Source organism: Mirounga leonina, unplaced genomic scaffold (assembly GCF_011800145.1).
Source record: "Mirounga leonina isolate KUSES-001 unplaced genomic scaffold, KU_Mleo_1.0 Mir_174, whole genome shotgun sequence".
Lineage (NCBI taxonomy): Eukaryota > Metazoa > Chordata > Mammalia > Carnivora > Phocidae > Mirounga > Mirounga leonina.
The window spans coordinates 480,503-494,153 of NW_023270451.1; the positions used below are offsets into that span (position 1 = coordinate 480,503).

A 13,651-nucleotide genomic window follows, 5' to 3' on the forward strand; every position below is an offset into this window, starting at 1 on the left:
GGCATGATCTCATCCTTTTTATGGCTGCATAATATTCCACTGTATATTTCTTTCTGTGAGATATTTGTCAGGTTTTACTATCAGGACTAAACTAACTTTAAAAAATGTTAGGATAGTTTACATGTTTTTCTATGCCCTAGAACAGTGTTTTGCAAATGGTTTGTGGTTAAAGGCCTTTTTTTCCTAGTTTCCAATCAATCATGCATTTCTGCGTTTGTTAAAATAGAAGGAAATTATTAGAAAAGTTAAATAAAAAACAAGAACAATCAAAATACAAATTAAACTTATTTATTATTAGATTTAACAGATATAATTACTCTGTCAAATTACTGTAAAAGTTTCTGAACACTGACTCTCAATTGTTTATCATGGACCAGCAACACATAGCTCATGATTGCTGCCTATCCATGGACTGCCCTTCGAATAGCCCTGATTGAAGAAGGGGTCTAACATTTTTGATGATGTGCACCTATCAGACAAAAAAGAAAAATGATATTAGAATATAACTGCAATATATGTATTTTCATTTATCTATAAGTTATATGTATAACTGAAATTAATAATATTCTCGATGCTTAGATTTTAAATGTCCTATATCCTGATGATCTCATCCTGTCATTAGTTAACTCTCAAGGTACAATGTACACTTGGAAATAAGATTTGTTGTCTATCCTATGTGTAGGCTCCTAGTTACTAGTAACATTTTTTATCATTTAACATTATTTGGGCTGATGTTTTTCATATCTGATTAGATCATCTTTGTTTTTGTCTTATAATATGATTGATGATGTCTTTTCTTTGAACTACAAGCAGTAAAAATATTATCTTATTAGCAGTGTTCTCCTCCATCTGTGGCTTCTATTCAGGAACATAATCATGCCACTTGTCACTTCTGTAGAGATTCATTTACTGACAACTATATAATGTAACCAGGACAACGGCAATGCAGTGTGTAAGGGCAAATGTGACAGTTGAGAGGACCAGGTGACACCCATATTTTTCTCCAAGGACCTTTCTCTGCTGGGTCCTGTGTGTAGTTTGGCCACCTGACCTATGAACTCAGAGAGGGTGCCAGGTCAAACAGTAAAACATACACTATAAAATCTTTCTTTGATTAGGAAAAAAATACATAGAAGTGGTAAATTTTTCCTCACCCTATTAGATTTTTCATGCTTAGTTCATTTTAAAGACCACAGCTGTAAATAGGTTTCTCAAAGGATTGCATGGTTCTCCAAGCATCTGTTTGTTTAAAATTCAGATTCTTGGGTCCTGTCCTGTAACTACTGCATCAAAGTTTCAAAGAGAAGATGAGGATGGGGAAACAGGAGTCTGTATGTTTACGAAACTCCCCAAGTGATTCTTGCACCTAGACATTTTGAAAACCAATGCTTCAGAGCATTTTCCTAATTATAGGAATTATATATGATCCTTAAAGGCACCACACATAAAACTTGGCATCTTTATTTTGAGATAGTTTAGTACTTTGACACCCTATTCAATTTTTTCCTATGGTTATTAGCCTATTCTAATTTGTGTTTCTTCTTGAGTCAATTTTGGGAAATTTCTTTTTCTAGAATGTCATATATTTTACCTAGATTTAAAAACAATTATTTTAATAAAATTATATTTTGAAAAAAATTAATTAATATGTTTTACTTTTCAGTACTTGCCTGATCCAGTATGTCCCTATATAGGGACCTAACCTGTCAGAGATACCCCTTAGTTTAAGGGGAATAGGAGGAGGAAAGTTTAAGGAGAGTTTTTTTTTCAATATAAAGAAAAACAGCAAATTTTTTTGAAGATGATAGTTTTGAAAGCTCTTGATTTTTAAGGACCAAGCTTTTTAAGGGAATCATTTTTGAAAACCAAAACACAAAGATTTAAAAGATCAAGTTATAAAATTAGCTTATAAATAATAAATTAGGACTGCAGTTTTCCAGGGAGTAGATAGGAAAATTGAGAACCTGACAAAGATCGAGGTCATGGTGACCTTCTAAACAACCTGGAGAGATCACAGAGAGAAGAGGAGAGATCGTATTTAGAAAGAACTCAGTCTCTACTGGAAGAAAGACCATTATGGCCAATTTATGAACAGGTAATGGAGCCATGCCAATGCTGAGAGCTATCCATCATCATTCACCAGAGCACTGCATGTTATCCTGCCTGGGAGCATTGCTATTATGAAGGTCTTCCACTGAAAGCTGTTTGCACCTCACTCTCTGACCCATGAATTTCCTAATAGGAGTGTCACCCATGTATATTCTGAGATTTTACTCAGCCTATTTTAACTCTACTGCATTTCTTTTTAATAGTCTAGAACCTTCTAAGGCTCCTTAAAAGAAGATGGAACCCTGGACATCTGAATGAACTGCGGTGGTGTATGAGGAACCAGCACCTGAACTTGGGTATCCTGGGTGGGAAAAATAGCTCAAAATTTCATTTCAAGCCAAGATGGGGGAACAACCCGCTCCTGTTACATTGGTGTGAATATTAATAGAACATGCTTAGGACAGGCTTCAACTTTCCGTATTTGGAGAATTACAACCACCACTTGACTGATCTCACTGAAACTATTCTAACCTCCTATCTTTTTTCTACATGACTTACAGCAACCATCTTCCAAAAAGTCAAATGTTGTGATGTTACTACTCTAGAAATTTTTATCACCCTGCTGTTACATACCAGAGAAAGGTCAAACTTTGTAGTATTGACTGCACTATCTTTCAAAACCCAGTCCCAGCCTAATTTTTCAGTGTCATCATATGTCTCAGCCCATGATTAAACCTATATTTGAGCTGTTCTAAACCTGAGTTTTTTCATACTGTTGAATTTTTACTTACTGGTCCTTCCTTCTGGATTGTCACGAACTCTCTTCTCTGAAAGCTCCTTCTTCCACTCTCAACTTCAAATGTCATCCCAACTTTCCTCCACTGACCCTATGAAAGTTATTTACTCTCTCTTCTGTATTCAGACTCATTTAAAAGCATCTTATCAGATTCTTTTATAATGATATACTTATGTTTCTATCTCTACTGGAGTGAGGGCACCCTGAGAGTGTTGAGTTTGACTTGCTCATCCTTCTATCTCTGGTTCCAAACACAGAGGAGGCACTCTATAAATGTTTGTTGAATGATTTAGTCCACAATGAGTGAAACATCTGGCTACTAAAGCTAAAATGCCCTTTGCCTACATAACAGTCTACATTCACTTTTTTGTTCTGATCCAGCTGTTCTTTGGACTTAGAAGTTCATTTTATTTATTCATTGTACATCATTTCTTTAGATTTGGCCAATCATTCCACTCTGACACAATGGTTTTATCTTCTTTTTAAAATTTCGAGTCTATTATCCAAGGAATATGCTGCCCCTTCCAACTGCATCATCAGCAACATTTATAATTGTGCCATCAATTTCTTCATCCAAGTGATAAATAACAATTCTGGACAGCTTTTCACATAACATTTATCTTATCCTCCCTAGGATTATATTTTCTTCTCTTGTCTTGTTAACTGGAATGCGAACTCTTCAAGACACACACTGTGGCTCACTCACATTTTTATATTCCCTTAACTTTCTTGAGATTAATAATACTATGAAATGCCCTAATGTCCCCTGATGGTGGTAGTAGGAAGCTAGTTCTGTAATCAGATGATGTAGAATGAGATCACAGCTCTCCACTTGGGGACAGACTTGCGCAAGTTTCTGAAACCCTCCCACCCATATTGATAACATTTTCTCTATACAAAATGTGGATAATATTAGTACCTATATAATAGAATTGTCTTGAGAGAATAAAACAGATCATATATGTAGAATGCCTAATGCTATCTTTAACACATAGTAAATACTTAATATTTATTAGGGATTATTATTATTATAGGTGTTAGTTGAATAAAATAAAGACAGGAAATATCAATGTCATTAAATATGCTAATATGTTCATCATATTATGTTATAGTTGCTGATGCTATAACAAAGTGCCACAGTCTGGGTGGCTTAAACAACAGAAATTTTATTTTTTTACAATTCCGGAGGCTAGATGTCCAAAATCAAGGTGTCAGCAGGTTGGTTTCATCCTGAGGCCTCTCTGCTTGGCTTATAGATGGCCACCTTCTCGCTCTCTTCACATGGTCTTCCCTCTGTGTTTCTGTGTCCTAATCTCCTCCTCTTCTAAGGACACCAGCCTCATTATGAATTAGGGCCCACTTCAATGAACTCATTTAACCTTAATTACTTCTTTAAAGACTCTGTCTTGAAATATAGTCACATCCATAGGTCCTGGGAGTTAGTACTTCAACATGTGAATTTTGAGGGGACACAATTAGCAATAGACATCACACACATTATAAGTAATATCTAAGTGGCTTTGGCAGACTGTATAACCATTAACAACTAACTCACTCACCCTTCTTTTAAGAGCATATATCCCTATCTTCTGCAATTTGACTGGAAGCTCCAGGAAGAAGGATAGTCATCCATGCTCCACTGCCATTGGCTCGGCCATGTGGCTTGATTTTGTCCGTGGTGGGTGAGTGTGTGGGGCATACCCCACTCTCAAGCAGAAGTTTGAAGAGCCACTGATGGTTTTCACCACTCTCTTTTTCCTTTCTGTGTGCCACAAGGATAGTATGTCTCAGATAAGGACTGTTCTTTCAGCCTAATACCCCAGTGAAGACACTGACAAGCAGAGCTGCCAAGATGATGAGCAGCTGCTAATGTGTAAATGCAGGAGAAAAGCAAATTTTTTTTGTCTAAGTCCCTGGGATTTAGGGATTGTTTATTATTGCACAGAAGGTGCCTTGTGTGATAACCAACAACAGTGATTTTTTAAAAAATGCACATGTATGCTTATTACTTTTTCTTACAAAAGGCCCAGAAACCCAGTGTACCAGCTATGAGGTCATTCTGATAAAGCTAAACTGCAAAAAAGGAGCAGAGCATCAACAATTTCATGAAGACTTAGGGCCCGTTGGACAAACTCCTTTTCCCACTTATGTGGAAGAACACGCTGGCCTCCCTCACAGTTCAGTCTTCTCTCTTGAATAAAAAGAAATTGACCCCTGCTGCATTTGCAGCCCTGCCTCTCCGTGTCCCAGAGAGAAATCCTCTTCTGTTCTCAGAGAATTATAGTGGATGTCGAAAATTAGAACTGTCTGCCCTCACTTGGCAAAGACAAGGACTCCTTAAACCAGTACAACTTCACCCAGACCAGTATCAGTTCCACCAAAACACATGCTAGGTTCACGACGTAATTCGATAACCATATTTCAACGTCCTGCCATTTCCCAGTTACTGAGTGAAGGGGACTATTGAGCTGGACCCTCAAGAGTCAGCAGGATTGGGGCTGCTGGAGAAGGAGAAGGACACTTAAGGCAGATGGCATAGTTTAAACAACAGCATAAAGTATATTCCAGGAAGGTGTGCAGTGGAGGATGCTTGTAGCAAAGGGTGCAGGAATGGCTGCAAATGGTACTGAAAACATGGCCGGAGGGCCATCCCTGACGGCCAGTGCTGGTACTTCTAAGCCTGAGCACAACTCAAAAAACAGTGGGCAAAACGTTCAAAGTTATGGAACACAAATTCAGGTATTCATCTCTGATTTTTTAAAATATGTCTCTTTGGGTGCCTCAGTGACTCAGATGGTTAAGCATCTGCCTTCAGGTCAGGTCATGATCCCAGGGTCCTGGGATCGAGCCCCGCATCGGGCTCCCTGCTCAGTGGGGAGCCTGCTTCTCCCTCTGCCTCTGCCTCTCTCTCTCTCTGATTCTCATGAATAAATAAATAAAACACTTAAGTAAATAAATAAATAAATAAATAAAATAAAATGTCTCTTCAATAAACATGTAATACCACATAGCAGTTAAGAACATAAGCTTTCTATGCAGATGGCCTGGCTTCACGCCACACCTCTGCCATGAGTATGCCCTCATGAACTTGAGTACATGAGTTTACCTGGATAAACCTCAGGTTCCTCTTCTGCACAACAGAATGTGATAATAGTAGGGCTTTCCCTCTAGAATGATGGTCATTATATTCAATGAAACTATCTGAGTCAAAGTAAAAGCTCCAGAAATAGTATTTGCTGCTGAAATTATTGCTGCACCGTTGTTCAGAAATGAAAATTTAGTAATTTGCTTCTGTGAGAGTTGGCCATCTGTATCCCTTGGTTTCTGACATCCTAAAACAGCTTCATATCTGTCCTAACGTATGGAAGACAAAGCCAAAGAGAGAGCCCCACACATGACACAGGACAGTCAGCAACAGATGTGGCTTGAGCAGAGAGGGGCCCCAGCCATGCCTTTCGGTTTGTGGCTCAGCTCAAACAGGGCTCAGCTCCAACAGTTCCAAAGCAGCCATGGGCCTCACTTTGTGATGCCAGACATAACTCCAGGGCAGGGAACAGAAAGCATCTAGCAACAGCCCTTCAGGAAGCTACCTGGGAAACCATTCCTCTTGATCCCTGTCAAGGCTTCCAGGCAGCTTGAACTGAAAACTGCCTCCATATTAGAAGGTCACATTTTCTCCATGAGAATGTTACTTTCCCTTTCTTTACTGAATCACTGGCTTCATTACTTTGGGGCTTATGAGCTGAAATTTCTGCCTTCCTTGAACCAAACCCTGTGGTTAGATCGTGGTTCTTTTGTACTTATGCTGATTGGTAGTTTTGAAGAAAGGAAGGGGGAAAGGAGGAAAAGAAAATGATGAGGATAAAACCACCAGTTGGCTTTTTCCTCCTTAAATATTTTCTAGCTTAGTTTTAGATAAAACAGTATTTGATCAATGGGTCTTTAAAACAATAGTACTGCACTGTGAGAACTTTGAGGGAGTGTTGTCATGAAAATGGGAAATAGTGCCATCCAGAATCATTTTCCCCCTGTGTGCACAGGTCTTGAATAGACAGCAAATACTGATTTCTGTTTCTAGGCGCTCCCTCATACTTTTTTTCTGAGATTTTAACCAGAAAAGCTGCTTCTGTTATTAATCAAATGATCTTAGTAAGACATACTGAGCTGCTTTATGATACAGTATATCATCCTGAATATAATAGCTGTTTTTCATTACTGATGGATTGAGTGTTCTCCTTAAATGTCATATTTTTATGTGGTGATACTGATTATTCTACATACTGGGTTTTTTTTTTTAAGATTTTATTTATTTATTTATTTATTTATTTATTTATTTATTTATTTATTTAGAGGGTGTGAGCAGGAGGAGGGGCTGAAGGGGATAAAGAGAGAGAGAGAGACTCTTAAGCAGACTCTGCACTGAGTGCCGAGCCCAACACGGGGCTCAATCTCAGGACCCTGAGGTCATAACCTAAGCCGAAATCAAGACTTGGACACTCAAACAACTGAGCCACCCAGATACCTCAGGAATAATGTTTTAATCAAAAGAAATACTCAGATCAACTCTTTCTCTCTCTCTCATGCCTGTGTCCCCTATTTCCTTCTCTCTTTCTTCTTTCCCACATCCATTTGGTTATTCATTCAATCTACATTTATTAGCACTTAAAGAAGCTAAAGAGTTAAAGAGAGGGGTAGACTTGGAAATAATCATAATTGAGAAAGCCCCTCAGTCATAATGGTCAAATTTCTCAGAAAACTCCAGGAAGAAAAATTTTAACTAATTTAAACACTGAAATGCATAAACCAGGTAAGTGGCTGAAGTTACATGTAATTCTATTAAAGCTTGCATATTTTAATTATTTACAATGACCACAATAGCACGTCCATTGCTTTTCCTCCTTCCAGTTTCCAAGTTCATGACTCCCTCCGACTGGGTTCCATGAGTTTCCAGAGACACAGAGTGGCTTGAATGTTGATGTGGAGAACTTAAAAAAAAAAAAAATTATCTTAGTAACTGCTTGATTTGGTTTTGCTTTGTCAGTGACGTAAAGGAATTCATAAACTCCCCTGCCCAAATTTTAGGGTCCAGGATGACCTTGAAGTTTTGACAGCTGGGGCATTTTCTTTTTCGTCCCTGAAGCCCAGAAGATGTGAGACTTCTGTGCAGAGAACATCTGAGAGTGGGTCAGAGGCATCCCCATGCTGTGCATTTGTCCCCACGCTGCTCCTTGCCATGCGGCTTGGAAGGAGAAACAGAGTGACTTCAATATTCTTCTTCTGAAGGGATGTGAGTGCTCTGACCAGAGTATATCTCTTTTCTAAAAAAGGCAAAAACACCTGCAGAGCAGGGTGAACGAGGGCTGCCATCCGGTAGATCTCCGTTTACACCCACATGGGTGTCCGACTCCTCCAGTAACAAGAACGGCTCTGTGTTTACGTTCTGTCAAAGACAACTATCATCTTAGTCACTGGCTCTTAGGGAAACAGCTGTCTTAATTTAGCAAAATACCTTGACAGGCCCCTTGGGATAGCAGCTGAGATAGGCACTGAGAACATTGGTTAGGAAAGAAAGGAAGTAAAAGAGAGAGCTCAACTGCTCTCAATTAGAAAAGGATAGGGATCCGGGAATGCGGAGAGGAGAAACGGAAGGAGAGGCGGTTGCCGAAGGAGATGGCCAAGCGTCAAGGGGCAGTTTCCAAGAGACTCTTAGTATTCATGTTCGATCTTAGGCTATATTCTGTGCTATCTATAAATCCCTTCTATCTGCCTAAAATTGCGGTAAAGACCTTGAATAATTTGTTTGTGGAAGCAATGGGAAAAGATTGGATCCATGTCTCAATCAGTGCCAACACATGGGTAAGAAGGAATAACAGCAAGTGAGGGGCAGAGAATGAGTCAGCAGTGTCTGGAAGTCATGGCTGAAGGTGACTATGAGAATGGGGTCCTTTTGGAAATTCACAGTGCACAGGGAATGGAGGCAAAATGCTGGGCATGGCATGGAGGGGGGAAAGCAATTCAGAACTAGAGACACGTATATTGGGATTACCCAACACGGGAACTCACTGTTGGGGAGTGATTGTTAATGGGGGTTTGCAAAAAACCTTTTGGAGTTCCCAAGGACAGAATGGCTGAGTTGAGTAAAAAGGAATTCACCCTTCATGCTGGCAAATGAGCATTTGCCCAATATATTCCATTAATGATGACTAGAGCAGGTAGTTCTTGCTAGATGAACTTCCATTCAAATTCCTTAACATTCCTGCTATGGGGCAGGTACAGTTTATTTAAGGAGGCTATTGTTGGAAGAGCCTTAGGCCCTTCAAAGCTCTTCCCTTTATGGTTCTCTGTGATCGCTCTCCTGCCTTTGAAGGGTTCAGCATTGGAGCATGTGGAGTATCAGCCAGGTAGAGAAGTATGAGAATTACGCTTTCAGGTAGGACCTAAGTAAGTCCAGTATGGCCCAAGAGTGGCTCAGGAGGCAAATCCTTAATTAGTACTAGGTTACAGTCAGTAAAAAATAAATCCAATGGTCAAAGAGTATGAACTGAGCCAAATCAGGAGGAAAAACTTGACCGGAAATTAGGAGGGACTGCACAAAGTGGGAGAGATTCTAGAGATGGGACAGAGGTGATTGTGCCCGTTAAACCACTGGGTCCCTAGCCTGCCGGTACTTCCTGTCAGCCATGTGGTTTGGGTTTCTGGCTGAGTTAGTTCAAGTTAAATGTATAGGTTCAGGACAAAGTGTCTTGAGGAAAGAGCCCAGAGAACCCGATGGTGTGGCTGAATCCTCAGGGGAGTGACAGAAACCAATATGACTCAAGCCTTCTTGTTAATTCACCAAATCCATGACCTAGGCTTTGTGGTACAGCGGAAAGCACATCAACTACAAAAGAAAGAAACATGATGGATTGCCAACGCATCTGACAAGTGATTCGTTTTTTATTTCAAGAGACCCATTTTATAGTTCTGAGCCTGTAAACATTAATAGAAAAAATACCGACCTTTCTAGACTATTTGTGAGGATCAAAGAAAGTGTATGCGTGGAAGGGGATTGTGCAATGTTCAGTAAATACTAGTTTGAATCTTCTCCTGCCTCCCTGCTTTCTTCTCTCCCTCTCTCCCTTTCTTCCCCTATTCCTCCTGTTTCTCTTCCACAGTAGGTACCCTAGGAGCATCACTCCCTGAGCGTCAGACCCGCCAAGACTTCCTCTTCAGTCTTTGTTTCCAGCACTCACGTAGACCTTGCCACAGTGATCTTCAAGTGCATCAGTCTGCTGGCTTCCTCCCACACCAGCTCAGTGAGGGTGATGTTCCATGCCCACATGGACGTAAGCAGAGGGTGATTGTAACCCTGAGTCAGGGTCCCTCAGGAAAGATGAGCAGAAACCTCAGCAAACTCAAAGCATGTGTTTTATATGTCAGGAAAAAGCACAAGGGAAAACCACCTAGCAACTCTTTCCACTGCAGACTGGGGAGGCCTTGCTGAGAGCACCCCACCAGTCACTGCTCAAGCTCCCCTAAAGGTAACTCATTCCCCTTTGCCCTCTGGCAAATCCATGTTAATAGTCCAAACGATGTGGATTTGAGAACATCCTCTAAAAAGAAGTTACCAGAGTTCTCAAACAGACCATATTGATATTCACGTTGACCAAAATTGTGCAGTATTTCTTTTGTAAGCAGATGGGAAGGGCAACTTCAGTCAGGGAAAAGTTTTGGAAGCAGCTGCAGAAGAGGATAACTGAAAGCATGCAACAGGAGGAGATCACTCAGGGAGAGAGTGGAAAGCAACATTTCAGAAGCAGACAGGGAAAAATGACACTAAAAGGGGAGCCAGAGTAATAGGAATATACCAGAATAAACTAGTATCTTTAAAGAAACAAGGCTAAGAATTTCAAGCAATTAAGAGCGATAGGGGGCTAAGAGTACAGTTTAACATACAGGTTAAATAAGATGGAGAAGCCTTTCTATGGTTTCCTCCTTCTTCTAGGGTAATTTCCCAGATTCCTTACTATGCCCAAATGCTTTTCAGCCTCGTCCCACACCGTTCTCTCATTTTCCTACCCCCAGCTCTCTGTTCCAGCCTTTCCAGGCTTTCATTTAGTTCCTCTAATGTACCATGTTCCCTTGTACCACAGGGCCTTTGTACATGCTGTTCTTCTGCCTGGAATACTCTTCCTCTGAAGTGCACTTTACTTGGTCTTTACAATATCAGCTGAAGCATCATTTCCTCCATGAAGCCTTCCCTGAGTGATCCAGACCAAGTCAAATTCCTTAATTATATGCTACAATAAAATCATATTTCTTTCTATCCTAGAACTAATCTCAATTTATAATTATACATTCATTTGTGTTATTTGGTAAAAACATTTCACCCACTGGATTGTAAACTTTTTGAGTGTGAGACTCAAGGAATTCTTAGTACAGCCATCAGGATTTTAACCAGACAACAGTTGTTGCCAATCATAATCAAGTCTGGTGTGGAAAGAGACTTTATGTATTCTCTGCGCATCAGTAACCACATCCAAATCACTGTGGTGTTTCTCCACGATTTGGTACTAAGATACACCCCATGAAGTTGGTGGTTAGGTTGATACAAGGTAAACCATGAAGCAGATTTTCAGGCCACTAGTTCTTAATCTCTAGAACGTCTATGGACTCCTTTAAGAACCCAATTAAAGCTGTGGATATTGCTAGAGGTTGAATTGTGTCTCCTCCAAAAAGATATATTGGAGTCCTAACCCCCAGTACCTGCAAATATGATTGTATTTGGAAATTGGGCCTTTGCAGATGATCAAGTTTAAGATGAGGCCATTATGTCAGGCCTCATCTAATATAACTGATGTCCATATAAAAAGGGGAAATCTGGACCCAGAGACACATAGAGAGGGAAACGATGTGAAGGCAAAGCAAGAGCACCACCTATAAATCAAGGAATACCTGAGGACACCAGAATCTGGGAAAAAGGCTTGGAACAGGTTCTCCCTCATAGGCCTTAGTAGGAACTAATCCTGCCCACACCTTGATTTTGGACTTCTAGCCCCCAAAACTACGAGGCAGTAAATTTCTGTTGTTTAAGTCACCAAGTTGGTGGTACTCAGGAAACTGACACACATTCCCCATATTACACAACTCTGCATGTAGTTTCAGGGTGTTTACAGACCCAGCAAAGCCCAGGTTAATCATCCCTGCACACATGCTATAACATTCCTGCACCCGAACCCACTGGGATAAGGACAAAGAAAGAAGACAGAGTGGAATATCAACATCAGGGACTGTTGGCTAGGTGTTTGGCCTTAGCTGGACACTTGGCATCTGCTTCTCCATCGAATCCTCATAACCCCTTGGAGAAGGAGATGTTAGCATCCTCATTTCAGGCAGGAGGAAATCGAGACCCCGAGAGACAGAACATCATGCACAAACTCACACATCTAGAGAGTGGCTGTGCTGGGAATATGGCCTGAGTTTGTTTTACTCTGAAACCAATGCTTTTTCCATTCTCACCCTGCCTCTGAGCATGAGTGATATGTGAGATCCAAAGCACATGATGTGTGGTTTCCGGGGTTATGAGGTTACAGAGAGACCAGGGTTATACATGTGTCAGTGGCTTCGAGGGAAACAGGAGAACAGCTTTTTTAAAAAAGTTAAAGAAAGGCCATTCCTTTCGGCTGCTTTCCTTTCATTGTTTACCATTACAACTTCTTTTGAACTAAAGATTTTGGTATCGAAGGATTTTTGCTCTTGCTAGGCAAAGATAGAGACAATAAAGGATTAATTAAGTCATACTGATGATAATTATCAATAGGAATTTTAGGATTTTTAGAGATGGGACAGTAGTATGGATAAGACAGCAGATCAAGTCAATCTCTCATTCATCAAAGAACTTACTGATCACCCACTCCATATCTGGCTCCATGTTCTATGGACAAAGTCTGGCCACATCCAGCCTTAAATCTAGAGGAAGACACCAAGTGACATCAGTCAATACAGTAAAGTAAAATATTGTGTTATAAGCAAAGAAAGAGTGTACTACATAGCAAATGTGGGGGTAAATACTCACTTCTAGTCAAGTAGAAAACTGGATCTAAGTTTATCCCAAATTCTGAATAGTGATTACCCCGGCACCAGGAGATGAGAGAGAAAGGTGGTTCCAGGCAGAAGAAACATGTGCAAATGTCCTGAGGCAACAGAGAATATAATACATTTGAAGCCCTGAACACAATTCATCACATCCTGCATGTGAAATGGGAAGGGCAAAAAGTAAACCCTGGAGGGGTGTCGAGGAGCTAGAACCTGAAGGTCCCTGACAGTAGCTGAGTGATGGAGTTGGCTCTGGTTTCCTCCAGAAACCGGGAGCCATGGGAAACCATGACAGATTGGCAACAGAGGGGAGAGTACTGGAGAGAGGGCTACTGGCTGTAGAAATCCAGCAAGTCAGTTAATCTCTCTGAGTCTCAGTTGCTTCATCACAAGAGATAATAAGGCCCATCATGGAGGCTAAATGACTCATTCCATGCAGTATTCTGAGAATCGTGCGCCATGCCGCCTCAGCTCTTACAACAGTAATACAGACCAGATCTGGTGGAGGCACTATTCCAAACCCAATGCCTTTCATTCCACCTGTCTCCGGGGCACGGCTCCTCAGGGGCAATGCAGTCGTGGGGTGGGGCCCACAGCCCCCCTGGATCAGACACAAATTTCCAACAGGTGTGTCCGATTAGGCAGAGAGCGACGCTTTCCCTTCTACCACGCTCACAGACAAGGTCCCGGTCAAAGGCAGGCTATCCACAGGCAATGCGCCGGGCCGGGGCT

General features: G+C 40.8%; 1 long non-coding RNA gene across 1 annotated transcript; it reads right to left on the reverse strand.

Moving 5' to 3' along the window:
* Positions 1–374: 374 nt before the first annotated feature.
* On the reverse strand, positions 375–13,209 carry LOC118020602. Its single transcript, XR_004681950.1, has 6 exons — positions 12,900–13,209; positions 12,728–12,793; positions 7,710–7,830; positions 4,405–4,607; positions 2,841–2,936; positions 375–469 (listed from the first exon to the last, which is right to left on the reverse strand). It is a non-coding gene; the product is annotated as an uncharacterized LOC118020602 (long non-coding RNA).
* Positions 13,210–13,651: the final 442 nt, after the last annotated feature.